The following is a 10,110-nucleotide window of genomic DNA, read 5'->3' as shown; positions in this document are numbered from 1 at the left end:
TAAATAGCTATTATCAAAAGCTAAACATAAATTTACAATTGAACCGTGTAAACTGCCATGGGTGGTTCAATTACATGTGAGTTCCATTGGAAGAAATCCTTGGATAAATTCAAAGAAAGTTCTTGTCACAGACAACTTGGGAGCTTCCTCCCACAAATGAAACTCTTCGGCTCTTGTTGTATTTGATCTAGAAGAAACCCCTTATTTTGGTAGTTGGATATCAGCCAAATCCTCTCTGTAAGGAATGCGATCAACCTCGACCACCTCACAAGAATTGCTTAGCCCATGTTCCATGTTGTTTTGGACTATTGGGTGGTCAAGCATTATGGGCTCAATAAATGTTACAATAGTGTCTTTTCGAAAGGTAAGGTACAAGATTGCTAAGACGTAAACAAGCATTAGGGGAAACACTATGATCCCAACAAACACATTTGCAATCTTGGGTAATTTGTTGTGAATTAGCCAACCCACAAAGGCTGTAATCAGGTAATACATGTTAAAGCCAGTAAATGCCACGCCTAGGATCCACGAGATCACCATAATCTACAAGCATAATTGTCTGATGTTTAGTTAAATTCAATTATGTAACTGCATTTATCAATTTAAATTTAATTTTTATTAGAAGAAAATAATATTTTTTATACTATATTAAGAAATTTAGTCATATAATTAAATTTAATTGATGAATTGAAGACATAATATCTAAAAAAGTAAATCTAAATTTTATAAGTTTGAATTGCATTTATGGGCTTTATAAAATCAGCCTATCATCTTAGTCAAGGCCACTATACTGGCTAACCTCATTGAAAAGAACATAAGTATAAAAACAACTTACATAGATTGAATTCTTGTGTGGCCCCATCTTGGAGGTACTGCCACCGAATTTAAGGAGAGGGATTACAGCAAATGGAAGCTCAAATGAAAGCACTATCTGCAAAACCCATTAAATTTTTATCCTGTACTTGAATATAGGTATAAACATTAAAAAGACATAGTTACCAAGTTACAAACCGATGAGATGATGATAAGTTGGGCTGCACCTTTAGATCCTCCAATAATGGAAACAATAAGGCTAGGTGCAATGGCAATGCACCTTGTCATTAGGTTTCTAATCCATTTTTTCATCTTAAGGTCCAAGAAACCCTAAAAATGCCACAACATCCATAAATTAATTAAAATTCAATTCAATTAATTAGGGTAGTTTCACATTATATATGTATATATATTTGTTTGTGTTATATGTTTTTTTTTTCAAGACCTGCATGATGAATTGGCCTGCATAAGTGCCTGTGATGGTGGAGCTTTGCCCTGAGGCTAGTAAAGCAATAGCAAATATAGTTGAGCTTGACCGACCCAACACATTCTACACACATAAAACAATTGTAAAAAATAAGTCAAAAAAGTTCTGTTAGATTTCTAGTAGACTATTATTTATTCCAAAAGCAGAGATCGATTGATAAAAAAAGAAGAAGATAAATTTTATCATTTAATTATTATTTTAATAACTCCATATAGAAATTTGAACCTTTAGAAGGAAAGGGGCCGAGCCGAGGGTAAGATTATTGCATTGATTTGCAATTGCATCTGAGATATTGTTAGCTGAGCAAACCGTGCCCGATACAGAGACAAATGCAATATTGATTAAAAATGCAACAACCAACGCGAATCCGCTCTCTATCAAGTAATATCGGCATGCATCCTGTAGTATCACACAATGAGGCAGATACAAGCATTTCACAAATTAGCAAAAATCAACTATTTTGGAAAATAAAGACATCATCTATGTGTCCTCCGCAAATAAAAAAAAATTATAGTTTTATAATCTATGATTTAATGAATTATGAGTAGTACTATTCATCCACTCCAATTATAATAAATACGGTATCCAAATTATGTTATTATTGAAACACGTTTGTATAATTTTTATTTTTCTCTTTTTCTTAAGAGTGATAATCAGTGGCAAAACCTGGATTTCAGTTTAGAAGGGCAAAATTAGAAGCAAAAATAATCCAAAAAATTAATCAATATTGACCAAAAAAAATAAAAATAATGGTAAACTAATGTAATTATCATACAAAGTCTAATATAAATGTAAAGTGTACAAGTATATATTTGACATCATTAAAGTAAAGAAACAAAAATGAGCAATTAATAGTTTCTAACAATCAAACTAAGAGATTAGTCTAAATACTCAAAATTTATACGTCTAATTTGATTGTTACTGGTCATAATTTGGGTTATCATTGACATCACTTTTTGACTCACCAATGATAACTTGTCATATAGGATTTGTAGCGAAAATGTTAGAATGTAACATTACTCTTTTTACTGTGTGTCAATTTAAAAAAAAAAAAAAAAATTATGAGTTATGCGGTATAGTTTTTGGTTTTACGGGAGGTGTTATTTTGTTTTTTCCATAGTCAACCAAAGCTTTCTTGTAATACCAGTACAACTAAATTTTTTTTTTTGAAGGTGTCAAGGGGGTAAACTGTCCCCTTTTGTCCCTTGGCTCTGCCTCTGGTGATAATAGGGATATTGAGGCTGTACAAATTGCTGTGTCAAATTTTAAACACTCAATAAAAAAGCATTTAAAAAATGTAATTGTTATATTGTTAATGTGGCATCGATCACATTCATTATCATGTAGATTAAACTTCCCTTTTTTTTTTTTTTTTTTTGGTAGTAAAAGTGCATGTAGTTTTAACATTTTCATTAAGTCTTAATGGTTGGGAGTATGCATGAAAGCATAAGTTTCTTACATTGATGCCACGGACAGAACCTGGTACTTTTCTGCATAGCACAAGAGCTGAGTGGAGAAAGAGATTGTGCCTATTGATCAAAAAGAAATAGAATGAATAATATGGTATATAACACAAACAATTAGAAAGAAGAAAAGAAATAGTTATGAAATAAGGGTAAAGCTTACCTCTAATGCACTAGAGCCGACACAATGTTGACACGTGGCAAAAATTAGACACATGTTCGTATTGTATTGGCTCCGGTGCACTAGAGCACCGTGTCCATGAAACAATGAGCATGATATGTAATGAAGCAGTTTATCACATACGGCACGATAAGGGTACCCAAAAGGGCTATGGCATTTCCGATGGCTCCTTGACCACTAAGCTTAGGTACAAATAGTCCCTTTATCACAGCACCCGTTGGAGGCTTTACGTAGCCCATTTCCCCAAAGAAACATGCAGCTATTACCAATATCAATACTGATATAACCAACTCCAGCTTCCTAACCTGGCCACCCAATTTTTTTTAACAATATAACTAAGAGTAATGCTGTAGATACTATAATTTCACTACATATAGCTTGCAAATTACTATGTCATTGATAACAAAAAAAATAAAAATAAAAATAAAAATCATTTAATTGGTGATTGAAGTCAACCAATCATATTCAACTATTTGAACTTCAAGAAATAGCTCAAGTTGAGACTATGCCTTTTTTTCGAATAAAATGGCTCCTTGACCACTAAGCTTAGGTACAAATAGTCCCTTTATCACAGCACCCGTTGGAGGCTTTACGTAGCCCATTTCCCCAAAGAAACATGCAGCTATTACCAATATCAATACTGATATAACCAACTCCAGCTTCCTAACCTGGCCACCCAATTTTTTTTAACAATATAACTAAGAGTAATGCTGTAGATACTATAATTTCACTACATATAGCTTGCAAATATTACTATGTCATTGATAACAAAAAAAATAAAAATAAAAATAAAAATCATTTAATTGGTGATTGAAGTCAACCAATCATATTCAACTATTTGAACTTCAAGAAATAGCTCAAGTTGAGACTATGCCTTTTTTTCGAATAAAAATCATCATTCTCACTTTTTAGTGTACCACTTTGTACTTCACAAAAAGTTCAATTTGCCATTTGTTTGATTCCCGCCCTCCCCCAAACAGCCAGGATAAGTAGAGTAGAAAGAAGAATACTACAAAAGATGTTTATTCCCATCTCTTACTATGTATGTTGGTATCTTGTGTTTGAGATATATGCATTTTCTCTCTCATAGTGTGGGAGCTCCACATATTTGTTGGACTCATATGTTGTATGAGAGATTATGTATATATCTGATGTATGAGATAATTATTGCTATGCACACTATTTCAACTCACCTTTATTAAAAAAAAGGCTAAAATGCAAACTGTACTCTTTAAGTTTGATTGAAATTCATTTCAGTCATCTAGCTTTACTTTATTTCAATTGAGTCTTCTAAATTTCAAATTTATTCAATTTAGGCATTTCGTCAAATTTCATTAAAATTCGAGAGCAAAGATAAAGGATTGAAATAAATTTCAATTAAAATTAAATAGTGTAATTTGTATTTTAACCAAAAAATAATAACAACAACAAGATAAGGAGAAATAATCAACTACTTGAAGTCATGGTGATATAAGCATCTATTTGTTTCTCTTAAACTATATATATATATATATATATTAATAGGTAAAACTTAGAGAAAAATCAATTAGATTTTTCAATTGAAATCCAATTTTGTACCATGTGTCATGAATTATTTATTTTTAAAGAGAGTATTATTTCTTAATTTTGGAGTCAAATGTGGGACCGCACCATCTATATATATATATATATATTAATAGGTAAAATTTAGAGAAAATTCAATTAAATTCTAAAATTGAAGTTCAATTTTGTGCAATGTGTCCTAAATTATTTATTTTTAAAAAGTTTTATTTCTTAATTTTTGAGTCAAATGTGAAATCAGATCATAAATATCTATTCAAGTGAGTTATTACTTTCATTCTAAAAAAAAGGTGAGTTATTATATAAAAAAACCAAAGAATCTAAAATCAATGAACAAAATAAAATTAAAAAAAATGGATAATAGACTTTTTCTATCTAATAATATTTTTAAAAGACTTTTTAAATAGTTATAAAAATATAAGAATGATTATCAATAATATTTAAATTATATACGTAAGAATTATATTATATATTTTAATATATATATTCTAAGTAAGAATTATATTATATATTTTAATATATATATTCTAAGTATATTCATATATATGCACAAGATTACGAGCTAAATATATATATATATATATATATATAAAATGGTTTGGAGGGAAGTTTCCAAAAAAAAAAAAAAAAAAAAAAAAAAAAAAAAAAAAAAAAAAAAAAAAAAAAAAAAAAAAAAAAAAAAAGAAGAAGAAGAAAAGGAAGGAAGATATCCCATTATTTATATTCTAGTCTGTCACAAAATTATACAAACTTCGTATACGGTGAAGTACCATGTGGACAAATGGGCCCGGTCACCGGTAGTTACTTTTTTGACTTTTTTTTTCCTTGAAATGGTTACTTGTTTGACTTTGAAGTAAGAATTGGGCGAGCAGCAAATTAAAAAGATACAGTGCATTATCCACACAATAAAAAATAAAATAAAATAAACTACATAGTACGTTTTTTATTTTTTATTTTTTAAGGATATACGAAGTCAATGATGTAGTGCATATCACGAGAGAGGGGAAAAAACTTAAGAATAAGTCTAGTACCAGTTTCTCAAAAAAAAAAAAAAAAAAAAAAAAAAAGTCTAATACAACCAACTTTTTCACAATTTTGCCATAACTTTACCACATGGCGACGTGTGAATAGTGCAAACAAAATAGTGAATTTATGTGGGTCCATGACTTTATTACTCAAGAGTTGTCCCGTAGTAAAGTTGTAGAAAAGTTTATGATATTAAACTTACTCAAAAATTAATAAAGTCAAACGTAATTGTCTTTTCAAACAAGAGAATTGGTATATTTAAAATATTTTCATAACAATTTTAAAATAAATTTTAGAGAATTGCTATGTAAGTAATATTTTCACAATACTTTCACAATAAATCTTAGGTAACAGGTTGTTAGTAGTTTTAATTTCAATCAATAATTGCAACTACTTTCTTGTCCATCAATAATAGCCAACAAAAACCGATCACATAATATCAGTTTTGAAAGTGTTGTGAAAATATTATAGACATAGTATTTTTCTAAATTTTAGGTGGTAAATTATTAATGATTTTAATTTGAACTCATAGGTGAAATTACTTTTTACTCACCAATAATAGTAGTAACAACTTATTACTTATGATTTATTGTGAAAATGTTATGAAATTATTATAAACATAACATTTCTCTTTCAAACAAACAATTAAACATATCATATATACATCAACACAAATTTGACATTTGTAAATGTGTCAAATTGTTAATAATAGATAAAAAAATAAATATGATGCCAGAGATAACCCAAATGTGAACAAGTACGAGCTTGTCATAAAAAATATTATCAATTTTTTTGTATATATAGTATTGCTCGAGAAAAAATAATAAACTGGAACAAAATTGTCTTTTCAAACAAAAAGTAGAACATAATTTATTACAAAATTTATTTATTACCATGCTTTTTCTTGAATAAAAAATACCCGATCTAACTTTTAGTGTACAATTTATACATATATATATATATATATATATATATTTTTTTTTTTTGGGTTAAAGATCAGTTTTATTCTTCACAAGAAGACCCACCCCAACCTTGGGGACGTGAACCGAGTCTCACCCACCCATACCCCCCGTGCACATAGTGGATGGGGAGGTACCATCTGGAACAATGGGTCCGGTGGCTACTTGTTTTGACTTTGAGTGTGTGACACTGAAGCAAGAATCGAGGAGCAGCAAATTAGTAAGGCACAGGGCATCATCCATACAATAAGAAAATACTAATGAAATAATAAACTACCTAGCACGTGGTATTTTTTATTTTTTTTATGAGAGATACCTGGTACCAACATAAACAATGATGCAATCCAGACACAAACGAGAGGGGATCAAAATAATAAAGTGAAACGAAATTGTCAATTTCAAACAAACAGCCACCTCAATATATATATTATTATAGAAAATATTAATAGATATCTTAAGATATTAGTTTAAGAAATATTTTTAGAAAATTTTTGTAAAAAAAATTTAACAAATATTTCTTATAAAAATGACATTAAAACTTTATTAAAAATAATTTATTAATTTCGTATGAGTCAATTAACGTAAAGTCTTTTGACTTGTATTTGATGGCCGCATAAGGTATACCATGTTCAATTTTAAGATTTTTTTTTTTTTTTTTTTGGTGAACAATCTTATTATTTTTAACTTTATAAAATTATCAAACTATCACTAGGATATAAAATTAATATCACTGTGAAGTGTGAATGCAATTAATGAGTTCAAAAGCCTGCAGTGACCGAGACAATAGTCTATTATATGAATCCGATTATTTACGAGTTACAAACTATGTAATACATATCAGACAACTTACGTAGTTTTTTTTTAATAAAAAATTTCTTGAAATTATTTGGGTCAGTGACGCACATAGATTATAATAATTACTTTTTTTGCTGGATGGCGTAAGTACAGATGAGCATAAAAATATTATACTCAATTTATAAAAATTGAATAATGATTATTCCAAAAAAAAAACGGCTAGACAAAAACATGCGTAGATATATAATTGACAGTTGGCATGAAAATATTACACAAAGTATGTGGATATATAATGGAGCATAAAAATTACACCCAAGTTCCATAAATAAGTAGTGAAAGTTGTGAAGCACAAAAGACATGGTACGATAGTCACTCCACAAATATAAGTGCTTGTGGGGTATGAGGGGTAAGGGCTAATGTTTAAGTCTCCAAAAGGGAGCTTCACATGCACACACATATATACTTAGATTATGCTAGAATAGAATTTCTATCTTGTATTAAAAAAAAAAAAAAAATTCTTAAATTAAGCCATGGAAAGTTTAAATAATTAAAGAATTATTACCCCATATCTTTGTATGCCAAGAAGTAAGAGAGTGCTTAAACCAGTGATGAGAACTCCAGTCCAAACTGGGATGTGAAGTAGTATATTCAGTGCAAATGCTGTCCCAATCACTGCCACGTATTGAAAAATTGAAAAGTTTATTTATGACATGTTCCATATTGTCTTGTTGCTTGTTTATTAGATATGTTATTCCTCCCTCAATTTAAATATGAACAAGGAGACACGGATGAGAGGAAAATTTTAGAATGATAAGACTAGAACATGCATGAATGTAAGGATATCATTTTTTGTTGTTGTTGTTGAAAAAACAATTTTATTGTTTTACCTTCAGGTATATCAGAGCATATGACGGCAAACTCGGCTAGCAACCATAAGCAATACTTCACAAATTTTGGGTATTCAGCCTTACATAATTCTGAAAGGTGTTTGCCTGTCGACATATATATGCAAACAAATTCTTAGCTTGATTAGTTACTAGTAGAAAATAAATTGGGCAGAACGATAATAACTATTATCAATTGGCTATTTTCGTCTAGAATCTGTTTGCTGTGCATCTTACCGGTGCTTACACCAAGATTTGCAGCTAGCATTTGAATTATGAGCGCAAAGATAAACCCAATAAGTATCACCCATAGTTGCTGAAAATAACAAATAGCACAACCAGCTTAATATTTCTCTTGTAAACTAATCTCTAATGATTTTTGCCTTTCATGTTTAAGTACATTTTCTATCCTTAAAGTTTAAAGTTCCGAGTTGTTTTCATTTTAGTCATTTATGTAAATTTTCATTTTGAATGAAAACTTATAAACTTAGTGGGCCAATATGACAACTGAATTAAACATGAAGAGCTAAAATGAAATTTTAAAACGAAAATGACTACAATAAAAACAGCCTCAAACTTTATAAGTCAAAAGTAAGTATGAACCTAAATAAGTTACAGTAAGTTACAGTGCCTTAAATTTGCGTCATGAGTAGTTAATTTATCTTTGATAGAAAATGAAGTACTTTTTCATTTACCTTTTCATTTCAACAAAACTATTCTTTATTTTTTGGTAAAAATTTCAACAAAACTTTGTATTCTTGTCACAGTATTAATTCATTGTTGTATGTTAATGGGGTAAATGCACTAAAATTCATGTATTAACCTTTAGGCAGTGCACTAATTATACATGTAAAATAAATGTATATATGAAACAATTTATTTGGAATATGAAACTTTAACAATTATTTAAACTAAAAAGTAACAAAAGGAAAAATAAAATTTCATAGGCTTGAATACACCTAAAAAATACATTATTATTTTAAATTATATTAATCTTAATGGTCTATATCTCCTCTTTTTAAAGAGAAGTAATAAAATTAAACTTCTATAATGAGTAAAAATAATTCTTAGAAAATATTTCAAATTAAACCTATAATATATACGCATGCATTAAAATAACTAATCGATGCTCTTGTTTTCGTTTTCACTTCAATTATATTTCGAGTAAGAGTTCCAAATTATTATTTTTTTCTATTTGATTTACCTCAAATGTGTAACTTGCTCCAGCTTGCAGATCATTTTCCACTGCGACATGGTAAAAATGATATTACTTTGTCAAATACACACATGCACACAAACCCATAGTGACGACAGAGAGAGAGAGAGAGAAAGAGAGAGACTCACTGCTGCCTGGGTCAATATAAGTTGTGGAGACAAGAAATCCAGGGCCTATATATGATAGGAAGTTTTTCCACCCAGATTTCTGGAACATCATACAAATATACATATTCAAATGTTGATTCTAACACGGTAATTTATCCAAACATATAGAACTAAGTGATTCAAAGATAGAAAATGCATAGCTAAGAAAAGAAAAAGAAAAAAGAAAAAGAGAGGGTTAAATGAGAGAGACCGGAGAATCCTGATGATTAAACTTTTTGTCAGAACTATCAGTGATATTTGGGGGAGGGGTTTCCTCCAGATTAAGGGCTTCTATACGGTTGCTCCCTCGACCCCATGATGATGATCATGGTACAACTTCTGTTATTTGCTGCTGTTGCAGTTGGCTTCTCATTCTTTCTCTCTGTCTCTCTGTTTCTCTCTTTCGACTTTGATTTAACTACTGCATGTGAAATCCTCAAATGGAGCTCCTTTATTTATAGTGCATGTGGCGTGAACTAAGCATCATCTTTGGCAGTTCTGGACGGTTCAAATATGGACATGTCACTTTCTTCTCTCTCTCAATATATTTTTTGATAGAGAAATAAATCTGCATGTCACT

The 10,110-nt window shown here is 29.6% G+C and overlaps 1 pseudogene; it reads right to left on the bottom strand.

The window, feature by feature from the left end:
- Positions 1-201: 201 nt before the first annotated feature.
- On the bottom strand, positions 202-9,903 carry LOC126700987 (metal transporter Nramp5-like; annotated as a pseudogene).
- Positions 9,904-10,110: the final 207 nt, after the last annotated feature.

The sequence above is a fragment of the Quercus robur genome, chromosome 9 (assembly GCF_932294415.1).
Source record: "Quercus robur chromosome 9, dhQueRobu3.1, whole genome shotgun sequence".
Lineage (NCBI taxonomy): Eukaryota > Viridiplantae > Streptophyta > Magnoliopsida > Fagales > Fagaceae > Quercus > Quercus robur.
This window is presented reverse-complemented; position numbering and strand designations above follow the sequence as displayed.